Source organism: Staurois parvus, unplaced genomic scaffold (genome assembly GCF_062004578.1).
Source record: "Staurois parvus isolate SC_StPar_1 unplaced genomic scaffold, SC_StPar_1.0 ptg000668l, whole genome shotgun sequence".
Lineage (NCBI taxonomy): Eukaryota > Metazoa > Chordata > Amphibia > Anura > Ranidae > Staurois > Staurois parvus.
In genome coordinates, this window is record NW_028318464.1 from 8,055,335 (window position 1) to 8,076,455 (window position 21,121).

General features: G+C 47.9%; 1 protein-coding gene across 2 annotated transcripts in view; it reads left to right on the plus strand.

Moving 5' to 3' along the window:
• The first annotated feature begins 3,691 nt into the window (after positions 1 to 3,691).
• LOC149447891 (cdc42 effector protein 2-like) overlaps positions 3,692 to 21,121 on the plus strand; it is a 52,085-nt gene continuing 34,655 nt past the window's right edge. The window contains exon 1 of one of the 2 annotated variants that reach the window (XM_089652015.1): positions 3,692 to 3,900. The gene's annotated coding sequence lies outside the window, so the exon portion shown is untranslated. The other variant, XM_089652017.1, reaches the window with a different exon arrangement.

The following is a 21,121-nucleotide window of genomic DNA, read 5'->3' on the forward strand; positions in this document are numbered from 1 at the left end:
ACACCACATTAGTTTGTTAGCATGCATTGAGAAAAAAATGCATGCATGCTACATTTTTGCACTGCAATTCACAAAAATGTGTATCAATGCAGGGCACCTATCAATATTTGGACCTTTGATGTGAACTGGACAAAAAAAACTAGTTAAAAAACACAGTTCAAGGTACAATAAAACACAACAAAATTTAATTTGTGCATTTTCTATGCCTTTTAATATGTGTTGTGGTGTGAATAAACCCCACATTTTTTTCATGTTCCCTTTATGTAGGCTACCTACACATAAATAAATATATTTCTAAGACAGTCAAATATTTAGTTGTCATCAAATGACTCATGATGCAAGGAACCACAGTATGACTCAGAAAATACTCAGTGAAAGATGTTTTCCTTTTTGTCCATAGAAAACAAAATATTTTCTGTTAGTCAGTGGCCGCATTGTTCTGGGAACTGGTATGTTCTCTGTGTTTCAACAGTGCGCACTGAAAGAAACTGGAACTATCAGGCTGAGTGATCTGTGCCTGACAGTAGGACTATAGTTCTGGCCTGATTGGCGGAGAGAGCTCAGTGCATGAGCGTGTGTTCATGTGAACACTGAACACCAGTGGTGGGGGTTATTAATACTGTTCCACCCATCCCGTGACCATCATTGCTGAAGAATGGGGGTGAGTTATTGGTGTAGACAGCCACTGGCCATCAATATTTGTGGGGGGGGGGGAATCATTTTACAGCCCTTAACCACTATAGGCCTGGCCCAATTAGGGGAAAGAGCTCAGTGCATGAGCGTGTGTTCATGTGAACACTGAACACCAGTGGTGGGGGTTACTAATATTGTTCCACCCAGCCCGTGACCACCATTGCTGAAGGGTGGGGGTGAGTTATTGGTATAGTCAGCCACTGGCCACCAATATTCGTGGGGGGGGGGAATAATTTTACAGCCCTTAACCACTATAGGCCTGGCCTGCTTGGGGGAGAGAGCTCAGTGCATGAGTGTGTGTTCACGTGAATACTGAACACCAGTGGTGGGGGTTATTAATATTGTTCCACCCAGCCCCTGACCACCATTGCTGAAGGGGGGGGTGAGTTATTGGTATAGTCAGCCACTGGCCACCAATATTGCTGGGGGGGGGAATCATTTTACAGCCCTTAATCACCAATGCTTGGGTGGGGGTGTAATCACCAATGCTTGGGTGGGGGTGTAATTTTTACAGCTTTTACAGCCTTCTACTGACCACCAATGTGGGGGGCTAATTCTACTACCACTGACCACCAATGTGATAATGAAAAGGGCAGTTACTGCACTCACACCAGTACTTTGAGTTATTATTGCTACCAATACGACCAGTGCTGTGGTTCTATTGCCATCAATGACACCAATTCTGGGACTTATTTTACTTCCACACTACACACTACATGCCATAATACACCATGAAGCATCATCCACTTTATTGGCCAGGCCTTCAGGTGTTTGGTGCTAGGTTCAGTATCCCTACTTACAGCTGCTGCTGTCTCCCCTCTCATCTCCATTATGCATATCTTTTCATTTTATTATTATTGAACATAATTTTGATATATGGAGGGGGTGTTAAAAAAATGATCTGCCCCGCTAGGTATCCCTTATATCTGCTGGGTAGTTTAGTCTGCAGGTATACCTTCCAACTTTTTAATATGAGAAGAGGAACTGCATTCAGTACAAAGTATATAGAAAAAGGACACACGCCACCCCCCCCATCACCATAACCCCAACTATTGAGATCATGAAGAACTACTACGTATTATTTTTCACCACCACCTTTTCTTTATACTAGCTTTTAAAAACAACAAATGCAATAATATAGAGCAGGGGTCTCCAAACATTCTAAGCAAAGGGCCAGTTTACTGTCCCTCAGGCTTTAAGGGGACCAGACTGTGGGAGTAGAAAATGCCCTGGTGGCAGTGCCTCATCAATGGCTTTAATGGGATGAATATTGCCCCATTGTTTATCAATGAGAAGAAAAGGTCCTTTATTGATGGTGTCAATAGGGGGAATGGTGATCTGTCATTGGTGTCAGTTGGTGGAATAGTACCCCAAGGGCCAGATAAAGGCAAGCAATGGCCCACATCAGGCCGCAGTTTGGAGACCACTGATATAGAGGTTTGATAAAATATTTAGTGCTGTATAACGCTTTGGTACTTAAAGCCCAACTGCAGGAAACCTAAAAATCCTCCTTTGCTGTGTGGCCATGCTTGCACTGCAAGGGTTAACTGCTTGTTTCTGTCTAGGGGCCTAGAAAACAATTTTTACCTAACTGATCCTTGATCCTCCGCTCCCCAACAGATGGCACTCCCCAGGTTTTGGCAGTGGACTGCCTTGGTGTCTTCACATCCAATGCAAAGCTATGATCCTTGCATTGGCCTTTGTGATGTCACAGGACCTTAGACTGCCAGAGCATAGGGGGAAGAGCCTGCTGAGACTGATCTAGTGCATGGCGGAGGCTGCAGGAATGGAGGATCAGGTAAGTAAAACTGCTTTCCCCTAGAACTAAACAAGCAGCCTCACTGCATAGGAAGATTTTTACATTTCCTGGAATTCAGCTTTTAGGGCTAGTTCACACTAGATGCAGTTCAGTGCATTTTTTTTCTCCATCAAAAATGCATGCACAGTGTTTTCCATGTATTCCAATGGCCCTAGTTCACACCAGTGCAGGCAGTTCCAGTCGGTTTCCAGAACAGAAAAAAAAGAACATGCTGCGTTTTTTCTGCACAGAACAATACTGGAACATAGCAAACCGCATCAGATCTGCGTGTGGTGTGAACTGTAAGCAAAAACGTATCCGGAGTACATTTTTGTAGTGTGAACTGGCCCTAAAGCAGAATTCCGGGCAAAATTTTTTTCACACTATGCAGTGGGACTGTGCCCGCACTGCATGAACTAACTGCTAAGGGGTGATATGAGTATATATACTTAATGAATCTCCCGATCTTCCGAACACAAGACCAGTCCTTGCCACTTCCGCCTCCCTGCACGCTAGTGGTCTTGTGAATGGACTGTTCCTGACACCATCACACCCATAGACCAGCTCCAGGTGTGAGGACCACAGGAACAGTCCACCACTGGACATGGGGGAGCAAAGTTTTCTGGAGGATCGGAGGAAAGGGTAAGTATAGCTTTTCCCCAAACCCCTGGACAAAAAGAGCAATTAACCCATGCAGTGCGGGCACAGCCCCACTACATGGGAAAATAAAAATTTTACATGGAGTTCTGCTTTAAATATTACCTTTTTATGCAGGTCTATACATCTGATTACAATGAGCTACAACGGAGCGGAAAAGAGGTGCAGGGGGATTTAGTTCAGCCCCTGTAAATGAGGAATAGCTGGGATGTATGTGCATATAAATATGGAGAAAAATATAATGTGAGACATGTCAATTAAAAACCAGGAATACACTAAATATCATCTCTACATTTATCAGATTTTGTTTTGCAATAGACCTCCTTTAAAAATGCAAAACTGTTTCTTAATGTGCAGGTAGGGATTTCCAGTAACTATAGAACTCAGTGCTGTCTGATCCCATCCTGATGTCATATCAGCATGATGTCTGTAGATCCCTTTCTATTGGGTAATCATTTCCAGGATATGATGAGTGTTTGCAGTGTATTTCTATGTCTAGCTATCGAGGGGTTACTGGGAATGTGATGTCATAGTCTTTAGGGATTCCATAGTCAGGGCAGGGGAAGGTGAATGTGCTGAGGCTCCTCCCTGACTCTCTGTAGTGAATGAGTCAGAGCCTGGAGTCTGCTGTGTATGTGACAAGGAGGAGAGCAATCTGAAGGTTGGATGGTCTCATCTGTGTCAGGGACATCATCACAGGTACCCAGGAGCTGTCCATCTACATCACACCGCTGCATACAGCCTCTATCCAGGTCAGTGCTGATTCTCTGCCATCAGGATTACTGCAGTAAGGCTGCAACATTCTACAGGGATGGCTGCGGAGGGATTAGGAAAGAGACTGCTTCCATAGAAAATGCATTACAATTCTGCTTTTCTATTTCAGGAAATACACTATTTAAGGAGCTTTTTAGGTAATCTATATTATCCATATATGATATATGTATGTTTATCATTTATAAATGATTTGTGCATCAGTATGTATATTTGTATACCTTGTACAATCCATATATATATATAAAGATAGAGAACGAGAGAGAGTAATTTACACACACACACATATATATATGTGTATATATATATAAATAATTGGAGCATGTAGCGCCATAAATAAATGATATAATACTGTTTAGTATTATATCATTTATTTATGGAGCTGCATACTCCAATTATTTGTATTCTGATCTGAGGTGCTGAGGATTGCCTTATATGCTAGCTGCCGATATATTGTGCTTTGCGCTCACTTACCTTACTTTTATTTATATATATATATATATATATATATATATATGTGTGTATATATATAGATATATATAACCATGGTGGTTGTGTGAAGAGTCCCAAAAAAAATTAGCAATTAGCCATCCCATATGCTCATTATTTCCAATAAAAATCAGATCATGTTCTCTTTGAAATGTGGGTGGTTTATAGAGACTAATGAGCATAAAGGGAATTTTGAAAAAAAAAGAATGTATGCTGTGTGTTTTCCCCAATCACTGCAGCCCAAACCCAGTGTCTGGTCATGGTAAGATTACATCTCCATTATTAAGGGGATTTATTACAAATATGGAATATTATACAGCTACAGCTGTCAACTGTTTTAAATGGAGTAGGTTATATTTTTATACAATGTATCTATAATAAGAAATGTTATTGTTTCTAAAAATATTAGCGTGTTAATTTGAGGTCCCTTGGTATTATGGTAAAGGTTTATTGAATACTGCTGTATGTATGCTTTATAAGGTCTTTAGTAAAAAGGTATATGAAATCATGGCAGGGTTCTAGAACTTGGAAATTGATCTAATAATATGATTGAATGAATGAATGACTGACTGTGTCTAATTATGTGTGGAATCTCCCTACAACTTTATATTTTGTAAATGTATACAGGGCTCTTTATAGATGTAATTGATATATGCACCAAGATAGCGTAAGATGTTGGATGTTTGTAACTAAAAACTCTTTGGACTTCTCTGTCCATATTCAGTCTGCTGGGGTAACTTGTAATTGTATGAGGGGGGTTCAAGTTAAACTGGGACTTAAGTTTATATAATAAAAGAACAAATTTCAAGGAGTGGATACTGCATTTATTTTTCTACATACTCCCCTGCTACAGTTATACACTTATCCCAGCATTTTACTAATGCCTGGAAAGCTTTGGCACAGAAATATTTGTCAGTATGCCTGAACCATCCTGGGACAGCCTGCTTCACTTCATCATCATTGTGCTCACCATTCCCACAGAAAGACTTGTCTCTTGTGCAATTTCACAACAGGTTAGACAACGATTATCCAGCATCAGGCGTTCCACGTGCTGAATGTTCATAGAAATGACTGCTGTGGGCTGGGAACCACCATGGCTGGGATCGTCACTGACGAACGTATGGCCATCTTTGAAGCGTTTACACCATTCAAATGTCTTACTGTGGCTGAGCGTCTCATACTGTGCTTGAAGTCTTCTGTAAATATGCACGGATTTTACTCCTTCATTCACAAGAAACTTCATCACCACACTCTGTTCCATGCATGCACCAACACTCTTGTCCACCATCTTGATTGATGGTCTCTGGACTTGTTCACAATATGGGCGCCACCTATCAGTAATAGGACACACTTGCCACGTACTACTGCATGTAGTACCGCCACACTAGTATCCCTTTTTATACCTGTAAAATGAAATGTCCCGTTTGACTTGAACACCCCTCAAATTATTGCCACTTTTACCCAAAGTTCATTTTGACACAACTTTTACATTTCCTACAAGCTTGCCCTTCAATATTTTTGTCATTGCTTCCAAATTGGTCTGGACTCCACTCAGAGGCAGGGCCCCGGAGTGCTTGTTTCACTTTTCTTAGATACACAGAATATAACTGGATACTAACATTTCTAGGTAAAGTTGATCCAAGGAATATCTGATTGCCTCTTGGGGGATCAGGAAGGAATTTTTTTTCCCAGGAGCAGCAAATTGGATCATGCTTTGCTGGATTTTTTTTGCCTTCCTCTGGATCAACTGTGGGTATAGGATTATAACTTTTTTTTTTGTTGTTGTATGGTTGAACGGGATAGACTTTTCTCAGCCAAACTATGTAACTATGTAACTTACTCTATCACTTCTCAAGCCTCCACTTATTATATAAAAATTGTGCATCTGAAGGACTGAACTGGGCCATAAAATGCTTTTGCGTCAGATATGAGGGGCAGCCATTCAGATTTCAAGCCAGGCTTTTAGTTATATAGTTCCTACTCGGGCTGCATTCACATCTGAACGCTTTGTAGCTTGAAGCTTGAAACTGAAAGACGCTAAACAAGCAAAATCCCATTCAGTTCAATAGCCTCTTTTCACACTCAGATGTGAACAGGGGCCAGTGAAACAAATGGGATTTTGCTTGTGTGTCTTCGAGCTTCAGGCTTCGAGCTACTAAACGCCCAAGTGCAAAAGCAGCCTCAGTGAAATTAATGCAGAGTGCAGTGGCAGTAGGGCCTAAAAATTATGGGGCCCAACTAGAGACGTGACAGGGTGTTTATTCACAATGGACCCCTGTGGCGATTTCTAGGGCCCCAAGTATGTATGCTTTTTCCATATATTTAGCACATGCGTGCTCATATAACAAACAGGTCATAATGAAACAGTTTTTTTTTTATCTTTTTGTCATCCATTTCCCCGATGTTAGAACAGATAAGGAAATTATAAATCTGATTATACAATTAAAAGATAAGTTCACCTTTAGTAACGTTACACCCATATTTTGGGTGTAGCATGTTACTAACTGAGAAGCCCCCCCGAATCCTTGTTGTGACAGTAGGCCAGGGATCTTTTTCCTGCATCCGCTGTCACAATTTTAAAAACACAAAGCCATGCAGGGCTCTGCTCACCTGGCTACTTCTTTATTCAGAGAGTTTGTGAATGGGAGAACAACAAATATCATCAGCCACTGTGGCTGATGACTTGTTGTTCTCAGTGAACTACCAGGGTGCTGGTGAGCACTCTAGTTAGTTCATTGATTCTTCCTGCCATTCAGTAACTGCCCATATGAGGTAAGTGCAAACAGCTACATTGACAGTCTGCAAGAGCCTGAGATTGTACCCATGATCTGCCTATGTGCAATGCTTTACATACACCTAATAAAAAAAAATAATAATTGCATTTTTTTTTACATGCAAAAAAGATGTGCATTTTTTCATTTTTTAAAAAGGTGAACTTATCCTTTAAAGATAAGGCCTTCTAACATAATCCAAACTTGAATGATACTATCTCTACATGCTTACAGACAAATTTGTGGGACCTATCTTCTGATACCCTTGCTAAATTTTAGATGATGCAAAGAATTAAAAACAAATTGCTTAATGATCCCAAGTAAGTGATGACAGCTGTTGCACACCATGCAACTGCTAAAGAGCCCAGATGCACAGGGTGCCCAGAGATGTCAGTATGCACATTTATGTATTAATCAATAACATTTGTCAAATATATGCAAATAAAATAAATGTATGTATACTGTGGAAATCTCTATAAGATTCTGATAAAAGCAATTGGTATGCTGTATCACTAGGTGAACTTCCTTTCAGATGGAGATGAAACAGACCATGAATAATTTTGCTGTAGGGTCCCATTAGAATGATAACCTAGTGAAAACCACTGGGTTGGGAAAATAGTTTTTTTCTGCAGTGATTGCAGAAAAACGCTCTTATTACGTATGTTGACCAACAATTGTTGCATGTGGGGGTACCTTTATACTAATTGAAGGGAACATTATTTGAATTAAATAGTATTTATAACTAGAGATGAGCGAATCGAACTTGGCGAAGTGGAATTCGTTTCGAATATTAGAAAATATTCGAAAAAATATTAGAAAATATTAGAAAAAATTTTTCCAAAAATGGCGGCGACATGTGTGGCGACGGAGCGGGGATCTCTGGGAAGGCGCGCAGACAAGGCGCGCTGACCCATAATGCATTCATTCATGACATGTGATCGCATTAGCCAATCAGCAGCCAGCCAGCCAGCACTGTGTAATGGTGGAGCTATAAATTGCGGCCATCTTACAATTCTCCATTTGCCTCCGGTCATTCAAGAGAGACAGACCTCTCTGTATTAGGGACAGAGTTAGGGCCACAGATACTTTAGGGACACAGAATCGTTACTTAGGGACACAGAATTGTTACTCAGGGACACAGAACTGTTACTCAGGGACACAGAACTGTTACTCAGGGACAGACACAGAATTGTTACTGAGGGACACAGAATTGTTACTGAGGGACACAGAATTGTTACTGAGGGACACAGAATTGATACTCAGGGACACAGAACTGTTACTCAGGGACACAGAACTGTTACTCAGTGACACAGAACTGTTACTCAGGGACAGACACAGAATTGTTACTGAGGGACACAGAATTGTTACTGAGGGACACAGAATTGTTACTGAGGGACACAGAATTGTTACTGAGGGACACAGAATTGTTACTCAGGGACACAGAATTGTTACTCAGGGACACATAACTGTTACTCAGGGACACAGAATTGTTACTCAGGAACACAGAATTGTTACTCAGGGACACAGAACTGTTACTCAGGGACACAGAATCGTTACTCAGGGACACAGAATCGTTGAATTAAAGAGTATGTCAGACAACACGCAGAGGAGTGTCAGAGGAGGCCATGTTTTAGGAGCGAGCAGACGTGGCAGCAGAGGAAGGGGTCGAGGCAGCACTAGTCGCAGCCAGAGGCCAGTGCTCCCGGTGTCATCCAGCGGTCGTGTCTCCACCAACAACCCTGCCGTCATCGATTGGTTGGCTCGGTCGTCTTCCTCTTCCCAGGTCACCTCTGACACCTACAGCCAACGGTCGGTGGGTACGTCAGACACAACCGTTAGTTGGCATGGCCCGGGAGCAAGCCCACTGAAATCACGTGTCCTCTACCTGCCCCTGTCCTTTGGTGTTCCCTCACCAAGCGAAGTATCGCATGCTGTGGGTTCAGCCCCACTGTACAGTGAGGAAGAGCTAACAGAGGGCGGTCAGGAACGGGGGGAGACATCCGCCTCTTCAGCAGCCAGGCGAAGAAGTACTGGCGAGGAGAGTGGCTCGGTAGCCGGTCTAGAGACAGGTCTGTCTCCTGACCCACACGCAGCCGAGGGGGCTAGTAGTGAGGCGGAGACCCTAATTGATGATGATGAGGCTGATCGCACTTGGCAGCCTCGTCGTCATCAGGCTATTGCTTCCGCATCATCAGGAGAAGAGGGTGCCAGCTTGGCAGCGAGCAAAACAGTCGGTGGGTTGCCCAGGAGGCAGCAGGGTCGCAGCAGTGTCAGTGGAGGCAAACGGCCACGGAGTAGAGCACCAGCTCCACTGCAGCCTACCACAACGGCCAGTAGTGGTGCCGGTGTGCACGGAGGAAGTAGCAGTCAGCCAGTGAGGAGTAGCGGGGGCAAAGTTTCCTACTTGGCGGTGTGGCAATTTTTCGTCAAGCCGCCCGAGGAAGTAAACGTAGCCGTATGTCGACTATGTGGCCAGAAAGTCAAGCGTGGCCAGGGGGCCCATGTTGGGACTACAGCGTTGCGTCAGCATATGCAGCGTCGCCATTCGGTGGCCTGGGAAAACCGTGATAAAGATACGGCGGTTCTGCCTGCCCCAGCCCCCGCTCCATCACCCGCTCCGTTACTTGCTCCGTCACCCGACATCAATCGCCCTCTATCAGCTTTATCAGTCAAGGCTCCAACACCTCTGCTGAGGGGAGTTGTCGCTCGTTGGCATCTTCCGCTCGTTCAGATGCTCCTTCTCCTGCTACTCCTCTTCACGGATTCCGTCAGCAGTCTTTCTTGGAATCCATTTCCAAGAGACAACAGTTTGCGAGCACGCACCCGACGGTGCAGAAGCTGAACGTCCTCCTGTCCAAGTTGCTGGTGCTGCAGTCCCTCCCTTTCCAAGTGGTGGACTCAGCACCTTTCCGAGAAATGATGGCTTGTGCCGAGCCGCGGTGGAGAGTGCCAAGCCGGCATTTCTTCACCAAAAAGGCAGTGCCAGCCCTGCATTCACATGTAGAAGAGATGGTGGGCCAGTCTTTGAGCATGTCGGTCTCTGCCAAAGTGCACGGCAGCGCCGACGTGTGGAGCTGTAACTACGGTCAGGGACAGTACATGTCATTTACGGCCCACTGGGTGAACGTGGTGCCGGCACAGCCGCACCAGCAACTTGGACAGGTCACGCCGCTTTTGCCTCCACGTTTGCACGTCCTTGGTCCAGCAAAGATGTCCGCCTCTACCACCTCTTCTTCCGCCGTGTCCTCAGCCGCCACCCCCGTGCCAAGTCCCATTACCCGACCGGCATATCACATGTGCAGGGCGCAACGGTATGCCTTGGCGAACGTAGTCACACAGGGGAGGAACTTCTGAGTGTAATGAACAGAGAAATCGACAGATGGCTGTCTCCGCGCAAACTGAAAATCGGAACCATGTTGACCGACAACGGAAAGAACATGGTGTCTGCTCTGCGTCAAGGAAGGTTGTGCCATGCGCCATGCATGGCTCACGTGTTCAATCTGGTTGTCAAGCGGTTCCTAAAATCCACCATCCCACTGCAAGACATCCTTAAAATGTCACGTAAACTTTGCATGCATTTCAGCCATTCCTACACCGCAAAGCACACCCTCCTTGAGCTGCAGCGGCAGAACGGAGTTCCACAGCATCGCCTGATCTGCGACGTTGCAACAAGGTGGAATTCAACCCTACATATGTTAGACCGCCTTTACGAACAGCGAAAGGCCATCACCGATTTCCTGATGTTACAAGCGGATAAAGGTACTCCCCTGTGTAACTTAGATGTCAGCCATTGGCAGCTCATGCGTGACACCTGACGCTTGCTCAGGCCCTTTGAGGAGGCCACGCTATTCGTGAGTCGGCAGGACTATGGGATGAACGACTTCATTCCTCTGTTGCACGTCCTGGAACAAATGCTGTTAACAATGGCTGGTCAGGGTGCGGTAGACGTGGCGCACAGATCTCAACGCCACATGACCCCTGTGGGGGCAGGACAGGAAGAAGAGGAGGAGGTAGAGGAGGACATTGGTGCTCAGGAATTATTGAGTGAAATGGGTGGTTTTTCCACTCAGCGGACAGGAGTGGAGGAGCAGGAGCATCTGGTAGAGGAGGAGGAGGAGGAGACAGAGGACCCAGACGCACCGTGGCAGTATGCTGTGGAGATGGAGGCAGGGAGTCCCTCGCCTTCCTTGGCACAAATGGCCCATAGCATGCTCGGTTGCTTGCGTAGCGACAGCCGAATAATAACCATCAGACAGAGGGATAACTTTTGGCTGTCCACCTTGTTGGACCCTCGCTACCGTTCAAAAATGGTGGCCTTTTTCACACCTGCTGAGAGGGAGGCCAAAATAACGTACTATAAAAACCACCTATGTAGTTAGTTGGTCTCTGCCTTTCTGCGCCAATGTCCATCCTCAGACACTGTGGGCCCTGTGCGCTCGCATTCCGCTGCCATGGCAGCAGGGGAGGGGTGGGGTGGTAGGAGCAGTGGCAGCTCCACCAGCAGCAGCTGCCTCAGTCTGCAGTCGATGATGAGTAGCTTTCTTCACCAGCGCAGTGAGGAAACTACTAACCAGCCGCAGCAGCAGCAGCATCAGGTGGACCTGGAGCAGGACCTCAAACAACAGGCTCGGGCCTACTTGGACAGCACCCTGCCAACCGAGGTAGACAATCCCCTTGACTACTGGGCAACGAAACTTGACCTTTGGCCCCAACTAGCTGAATTTGCCCTTGAAAGGCTGTCATGCCCGGCCAGTAGTGTGGCATCGGAGCGCGTGTTTAGTGCGGCAGGAGGTATTGTAACTCCGCGGAGGACACGACTGTCCACCCAAAGTGTGGAGAGACTCACGTTTGTGAAAATGAATCAGGCGTGGATTAGTCTGGATTTCAAACCACCAGTTCCTGACACAACTGACTAAATCCGCCATGAATCATGCCCCAAACATGTTAACTCTGCCATGTGCCACTTTCAAGTCTCCTCACACTGCTGGTGGGTTCCATTTTGTCATAGGGTGCTGGCAGATTACGGGCCTCCCATTGCTGCTGCCAGGCCCGTAATCTGTCATGGGCCCCTGTACCGCCTCCTCATGCTGCTGCCAGGTCCAGAGTCTCTCATGGGTCCCTGTACGGCCTCCCATTGCTGCTGTCTCCATCGCCACACTCTGCCATGTGCCACTTTCAGGTCTCCTCACACTGCTGGTGGGTTCCATTTTGTCATAGGGTGCTGGCAGATTACGGGCCTCCCATTGCTGCTGCCAGGCCCGTAATCTGTCATGGGCCCCTGTACCGCCTCCTCATGCTGCTGCCAGGCCCGTAATCTGTCATGGGTCCCTGTACGGCCTCCCATTGCTGCTGTCTCCATCGCCACACTCTGCCATGTGCCACTTTCAGGTCTCCTCACACTGCTGGTGTGTTCCATTTTGTCATAGGGTGCTGGCAGATTACGGGCCTCCCATTGCTGCTGCCAGGCCCGTAATCTGTCATGGGTCCCTGTACGGCCTCCCATTGCTGCTGTCTCCATCGCCACACTCTGCCATGTGCCACTTTCAGGTCTCCTCACACTGCTGGTGTGTTCCATTTTGTCATAGGGTGCTGGCAGATTACGGGCCTCCCATTGCTGCTGCCAGGCCCGTAATCTGCCATGGGCCCCCGTACCGCCTCCTCATGCTGCTGCCAGGTCCAGAGTCTCTCATGGGTCCCTGTACGGCCTCACATTGCTGCTGTCTCCATCGCCACACTCTGCCATGTGCCACTTTCAGGTCTCCTCACACTGCTGGTGGGTTCCATTTTGTCATAGGGTGCTGGCAGATTACGGGCCTCCCATTGCTGCTGCCAGGCCCGTAATCTGCCATGGGCCCCCGTACCGCCTCCTCATGCTGCTGCCAGGTCCAGAGTCTCTCATGGGTCCCTGTACGGCCTCCCATTGCTGCTGTCTCCATCGCCACACTCTGCCATGTGCCACTTTCAGGTCTCCTCACACTGCTGGTGGGTTCCATTTTGTCATAGGGTGGTGGCAAATTACGGGCCTCCCATTGCTACTGCCAGGCCCGTAATCTGCCATTGGCCCCCGTACCGCCTCCTCATGCTGCTGCCAGGTCCAGAGTCTCTCATGGGTCCCTGTACGGCCTCCCATTGCTGCTGTCTCCATCGCCACACTCTGCCATGTGCCACTTTCAGGTCTCCTCACACTGCTGGTGGGTTCCATTTTGTCATAGGGTGCTGGCAGATTACGGGCCTCCCATTGCTGCTGCCAGGCCCGTAATCTGCCATGGGCCCCCGTACCGCCTCCTCATGCTGCTGCCAGGTCCAGAGTCTTTCATGGGTCCCTGTACGGCCTCCCATTGCTGCTGTCTCCATCGCCACACTCTGCCATGTGCCACTTTCAGGTCTCCTCACACTGCTGGTGGGTACCATTTTGTCATAGGGTGCTGGCAGATTACGGGCCTCCCATTGCTGCTGCCAGGCCCGTAATCTGCCATGGGCCCCCGTACCGCCTCCTCATGCTGCTGCCAGGTCCAGAGTCTCTCATGGGTCCCTGTACGGCCTCCCATTGCTGCTGTCTCCATCGCCACACTCTGCCATGTGCCACTTTCAGGTCTCCTCACACTGCTGGTGGGTTCCATTTTGTCATAGGGTGCTGGCAGATTACGGGCCTCCCATTGCTGCTGCCAGGCCCGTAATCTGTCATGGGCCCCTGTACTGCCTCCTCATGCTGCTGCCAGGCCCGTAATCTGTCATGGGTCCCTGTACGGCCTCCCATTGCTGCTGTCTCCATCGCCACACTCTGCCATGTGCCACTTTCAGGTCTCCTCACACTGCTGGTGGGTTCCATTTTGTCATAGGGTGCTGGCAGATTACGGGCCTCCCATTGCTGCTGCCAGGCCCGTAATCTGCCATGGGCCCCCGTACCGCCTCCTCATGCTGCTGCCAGGTCCAGAGTCTCTCATGGGTCCCTGTACGGCCTCCCATTGCTGCTGTCTCCATCGCCACACTCTGCCATGTGCCACTTTCAGGTCTCCTCACACTGCTGGTGGGTTCCATTTTGTCATAGGGTGCTGGCAGATTACGGGCCTCCCATTGCTGCTGCCAGGCCCGTAATCTGTCATGGGCCCCCGTACCGCCTCCTCATGCTGCTGCCAGGTCCAGAGTCTCTCATGGGTCCCTGTACGGCCTCCCATTGCTGCTGTCTCCATCGCCACACTCTGCCATGTGCCACTTTCAGGTCTCCTCACACTGCTGGTGGGTTCCATTTTGTCATAGGGTGCTGGCAGATTACGGGCCTCCCATTGCTGCTGCCAGGCCCGTAATCTGTCATGGGCCCCTGTACCGCCTCCTCATGCTGCTGCCAGGTCCAGAGTCTCTCATGGGTCCCTGTACGGCCTCCCATTGCTGCTGTCTCCATCGCCACACTCTGCCATGTGCCACTTTCAGGTCTCCTCACACTGCTGGTGGGTTCCATTTTGTTATAGGGTGCTGGCAGATTACGGGCCTCCCATTGCTGCTGCCAGGCCCGTAATCTGCCATGGGCCCCCGTACCGCCTCCTCATGCTGCTGCCAGGTCCAGAGTCTCTCATGGGTCCCTGTACGGCCTCCCATTGCTGCTGTCTCCATTGCCACACTCTGCCATGTGCCACTTTCAGGTCTCCTCACACTGCTGGTGGGTTCCATTTTGTCATAGGGTGCTGGCAGATTACGGGCCTCCCATTGCTGCTGCCAGGCCCGTAATCTGCCATGGGCCCCCGTACCGCCTCCTCATGCTGCTGCCAGGTCCAGAGTCTCTCATGGGTCCCTGTACGGCCTCCCATTGCTGCTGTCTCCATCGCCACACTCTGCCATGTGCCACTTTCAGGTCTCCTCACACTGCTGGTGGGTTCCATTCTGTCATAGGGTGCTGGCAGATTACGGGCCTCCCATTGCTGCTGCCAGGCCCGTAATCTGTCATGGGCCCCCGTACCGCCTCCTCATGCTGCTGCCAGGTCCAGAGTCTCTCATGGGTCCCTGTACGGCCTCCCATTGCTGCTGTCTCCATCGCCACACTCTGCCATGTGCCACTTTCAGGTCTCCTCACACTGCTGGTGGGTTCCATTTTGTCATAGGGTGCTGGCAGATTACGGGCCTCCCATTGCTGCTGCCAGGCCCGTAATCTGTCATGGGCCCCTGTACCGCCTCCTCATGCTGCTGCCAGGTCCAGAGTCTCTCATGGGTCCCTGTACGGCCTCCCATTGCTGCTGTCTCCATCGCCACACTCTGCCATGTGCCACTTTCAGGTCTCCTCACACTGCTGGTGGGTTCCATTTTGTTATAGGGTGCTGGCAGATTACGGGCCTCCCATTGCTGCTGCCAGGCCCGTAATCTGCCATGGGCCCCCGTACCGCCTCCTCATGCTGCTGCCAGGTCCAGAGTCTCTCATGGGTCCCTGTACGGCCTCCCATTGCTGCTGTCTCCATCGCCACACTCTGCCATGTGCCACTTTCAGGTCTCCTCACACTGCTGGTGGGTTCCATTTTGTCATAGGGTGCTGGCAGATTACGGGCCTCCCATTGCTGCTGCCAGGCCCGTAATCTGTCATGGGCCCCTGTACCGCCTCCTCATGCTGCTGCCAGGCCCGTAATCTGTCATGGGTCCCTGTACGGCCTCCCATTGCTGCTGTCTCCATCGCCACACTCTGCCATGTGCCACTTTCAGGTCTCCTCACACTGCTGGTGGGTTCCATTTTGTCATAGGGTGCTGGCAGATTACGGGCCTCCCATTGCTGCAGCCAGGCCCGTAATCTGCCATGGGCCCCCGTACCGCCTCCTCATGCTGCTGCCAGGTCCAGAGTCTCTCATGGGTCCCTGTACGGCCTCCCATTGCTGCTGTCTCCATCGCCACACTCTGCCATGTGCCACTTTCAGGTCTCCTCACACTGCTGGTGGGTTCCATTTTGTCATAGGGTGCTGGCAGATTACGGGCCTCCCATTGCTGCTGCCAGGCCCGTAATCTGCCATGGGCCCCCGTACCGCCTCCTCATGCTGCTGCCAGGTCCAGAGTGTCTCATGGGTCCCTGTACGGCCTCCCATTGCTGCTGTCTCCATCGCCACACTCTGCCATGTGCCACTTTCAGGTCTCCTCACACTGCTGGTGGGTTCCATTTTGTCATAGGGTGCTGGCAGATTACGGGCCTCCCATTGCTGCTGCCAGGCCCGTAATCTGCCATGGGCCCCCGTACCGACTCCTCATGCTGCTGCCAGGCCCGTAATATGCCATGGGCCCCCGTACCGCCTCCTCATGCTGCTGCCAGGTCCAGAGTCTCTCATGGGTCCCTGTACGGCCTCCCATTGCTGCTGTCTCCATCGCCACACTCTGCCATGTGCCACTTTCAGGTCTCCTCACACTGCTGGTGGGTTCCATTTTGTCATAGGGTGCTGGCAGATTACGGGCCTCCCATTGCTGCTGCCAGGCCCGTAATCTGCCATGGGCCCCCGTACCGACTCCTCATGCTGCTGCCAGGCCCGTAATCTGTCATGGGCCCCTGTACCGCCTCCTCATGCTGCTGCCAGGTCCAGAGTGTCTCATGGGTCCCTGTACGGCCTCCCATTGCTGCTGTCTCCATCGCCACACTCTGCCATGTGCCACTTTCAGGTCTCCTCGCACTGCTGGTGGGTTCCATTTTGTCATAGGGTGCTGGCAGATTACGGGCCTCCCATTGCTGCTGCCAGGCCCGTAATCTGCCATGGGCCCCCGTACCGCCTCCTCATGCTGCTGCCAGGTCCAGAGTGTGTCATGGGTCCCTGTACGGCCTCCCATTGCTGCTGTCTCCATCGCCACACTCTGCCATGTGCCACTTTCAGGTCTCCTCACACTGCTGGTGGGTTCCATTTTGTCATAGGGTGCTGTATGGCCTCCCATTGCTGCTGCCTCCACCGCCACACTGTGGCTCCACACTCTGGTTTTGGCCCCGTGACTGCCCAAATGAGTGAAGTGTGCGGTGATTCTAAGATCGACGGCACTCATCTGCATGTCATACTGACTGACAGTATTATTTCTCTTCCCCAGCAGACTCCAAGGGCATTTAAATTAAGGGTACAGTGTTCTGCACTAATATAAAGGCTCTCTGAAGCCTAGAAACACCCTTTTTATAAGTTAAATTCGCAGCGAATATATTTGCATTGAATCGAATTTATTCCTCGAATTCGCCGAATCAGCCGAATCGAATTTTTGAATACTTCGCTCATCTCTATTTATAACAAATACAGCCAGGTATGAGGCTCCCTGTTCAGTTTATATACCAGGTCTGGTGGCTTGTGAGTTCTACATGCCTAAATATTGCACGTGACACTGCACATCCAAGTATTACTTAACCTCCCTAGCGGTCTGATTATGTCCATATTTCTGCGCTCAAAGCGGTACATTTTTTTGCATGGAAATATGTATTTTTTTTATTCTAGGCCTGTATGGTTTAGGAATAACTCACTGAAATCTGTCTGAACAAGAGTCTAGTAAACATCCCGGGTAGGATAAAGCTTGAAACACGAAATCATAAATTATATTTTAATAAATAATCATAAAAAATAATAATATAATAAATTTAATTCAATAATATAATCAAACCAAAAACACTGAAATTTGAAATAAAGTGCCAAGTTCGCACATCACTGAGCAAAGTTTTCAGTGTCTAATGACGAATTTCCCCACAAATCATTATCACTCGATTCTGCAAGTGGTTCTAATTTACTATCGCTGTTCTCTAGCTGGTCTAAAACCGCTTTTGACCTAAAGGGACGCTTTTTGTACGCCATGGACTTTTCTGTTTCCAGGCAGAAAGAACAGTAAAAATGCAGGCAGGGCACAGGACAAAGCACTAGGGACAAAATGAATGTGAAATGCTTTTGATACAGTAATGTTTTACTATGTGATTTTAGTGAATGTCACTTTTTGTCATTTTCAAATTTCCCGCCGTTCCATCCCCCGTACATCCCAACGCTCGCAGGGGATGGAACCCAGATGACAGATGCCAGCATCCGCCGGATTACATTGCCGGGGACACTGCAGGAGAGATATCGCAGGAGCGCAGGACAAGGTAAGTGATCGAGGGATCGAGGGATCGCGGAGCAGCGCCGCATGGTAAGCCCGAGTGTAGCTCGGGGTTACTGCTTGTGGTACTGAAACTTTACCCCGAGCTACACTTGGGAATACCGCCAGGGAGGTTAAGACAATCAGATCAAGCAGTGGTTAGCTGCAAAAACAAGCATATCTTGGCCTTGGAAGCACTGTTCGCACACAGAATTTTCAACCTACTTGAACTTTTTCCATGACCAGTGGCAGGTCAATGTTGTTCACTGTCTATATGCTTTTGCCTTTGAAGAGTGAAATAGTTATCAGACAACAGTTTTTCCAACTCATTTGGTTGATCCTGTCCCTTCAGGACAGTTGGATAGATTGCAGATGGCTGGGTGACAAAGCCAAAAGTATCTGCGTTAAAGCGAAGTTCCAAAATTGGAAGCTCCGTTTGCCTCCTCCACCCCTCTGCTTCCACATTTGGCACCTTTTGGGGGGGAGTGGGTACCTGGTTTAAACATGTACCCACTCCCACATCTGGCTCAGTTTGCCACGGAAAACTGATCTGGAAGTTCGCCCCCTTCCCATAGGGCTGCAGCCCATTACCAAAGCGCGCCGCAAGGCTTCACTGCTGGTTTCCCTTAGTCAATATGGTGGCGCCAGCACTCGAAAGCTGTTTGAAGAATTGGCACGGGGTGAGGACACCACTGGATTTCTAGACAGGCAAGTGCCTAATATTAAAAGTCAGTAGCTACAATATGAACCAACTGAAATTTTCTTAGCGTGTGTCCCATTAGGGCATATCCCACCTGACATCCCTTTTTTGAAAAATCAAAGGAGCAAGGCAGAAAAAATGCCAACCCAACAGCAACTGCATCCAATCAGAAGCAGCCGCTATTTGTCCATTCTGACAGCTGACAGCCGCGGCTGTCAGAATATAATAGCTCAGTAGGAGGATTCATCCATCAGTGCTGTAAAGGCTTAGTGAAAAAAAATCTAATAATGTATGGCCAGTTTAAGAAGACCCTGATCCCATATCTATGACAAGCTGTATACCTCTGTTTACTTTGTTTCCCTAGAACAATAGCACAGCAATAAAATAAATAAATACATTTACGAAATTGAAAGATCACTAACTATACTCTCTGTACTGTTTACACAGTTCCATTATCTGATGGTTTCATAATAGGGTATTACTCCAATAACAAGCTATCGTCAGTGACCTCTCAATAACACAGACCTGCCTCTATTATGTACTTGGTTATTGGTTAACATGTGTGTGTGGTCTTGTGCCAGGTAATTTTGGGTCTGGAATTTCGGGGTCACAGGGGCACATTTTTTCCGTTAGTAAATCATGGTACTTAGAAATTCCCTGATATTGTGTAGTTTTTCCTGGTATGAGTCATTATAAACCAGCAGTGATTGTTCTTGGTTAGACTTACCCTTAGGCACATACGTAGACATGTTTTATGAGCTGTCAGTGATGTCACATGTCAGATGCCTCCTCCACATCCCAGTGTTGCCAAGTATAATGATACAGGGATTTGCCATTTTTAGAAGAATTGTGTTTGTTTTATATTTTATTAATAAATAAATGAATTTTTCTTTATAAATCTGTCTTCAGCCCTGTTTCACATCTGTGCGGTCATACGGGCTGTGATTTGCACGGGCACGAGAGCCCATTAATTTGAATGAACTCCCGTGCCCTGGGACATGTAGGGAAGAAGTCCCTGCACTACTTTGGAAATCGCAGCCCGCATGGGAACCAAGATTCCCAGTAGGTTGCGATTTCCAGTGCGGGTGGCGTGCTATTAGAATTAATGGCACCTGCCTGCGGGTCCTGCATTCCTCTGTGTGGGTGGTGCGGCTGCAGGTATTTGTGCGGGTCCCTCAGTGGCACTACCTGCACAGATGTGAACCAGGGGTTACATAGTAATTTGACTAATATATTGTTTGCTAGTGACAGTGGCATTATGCAGGGATTAATATGAACCTATACATTGCTCATTTGGGGCAAAGCAATAGGTTCACGTGACTACTTCCCTCCCCATCTGCATATAATGATATTAAATTGCCCCCACACTTCCTGTCTGTTTGGCAGTCAGAAGCCAAGACAAATACCCATCACTTCTAGGTGTGGGAGGAATCATAGGATCTATTCCCCGTTCGAATGACAGCAGTATGGCAGCTCATGCAACTAGTGCTTTCACAAATGGTGACATGGAAAGAATTTTAAGCTCTGCATTGGCAAAGCACAGGCTCACTTCAAAAACCATACCAGTATGGATAGAAGTTGGATATTTCCTCCTGGGTTCCCATAAATGTCCAGAACTCCAGCAGTGGGTTCCATCTGTAGCTACCTTAAATACACATTTAATAATGTAAAAAAAGACACCAATCCTTCTTGTTCAACTAATATAAAAGATGAATACATTAATAGAAAACCTCCACATACAGAACCTTATACCAACAGGGTATCCAGGCAAAGGCAAAAAGAAATAATTCATAATCAAATTTACTCTTGTGGGAAAATATATTTTTCCTGATCCCCTAAATTGTATATTCCCTTGATCAATAATTTCTGATGTTTTTAGCTATAGTGTAAATGTTAGTATCCAGTCATATTTTCTGCATTTACAAATGCATCCAAGTCGTTTTTTTAAAGCAATCTTCTAAGCTGGCCAGAACTAGTTCCTAATGCCTAGGACACACGATCTGTAAATTGGATGATAAAGATCACTTTCAGAGAAATCCTACAATAATCTGATCATTAGTATGCAGCTTTCGACAGCTGATCACAACAGTTCATGCAACAGTATCCGAATGGACAAGCACGAAAATATATCTCGTACGATAACAGAGCAAACGATTTTCGTTTATTCGGTACAGTATTCATCTGAATAAAATT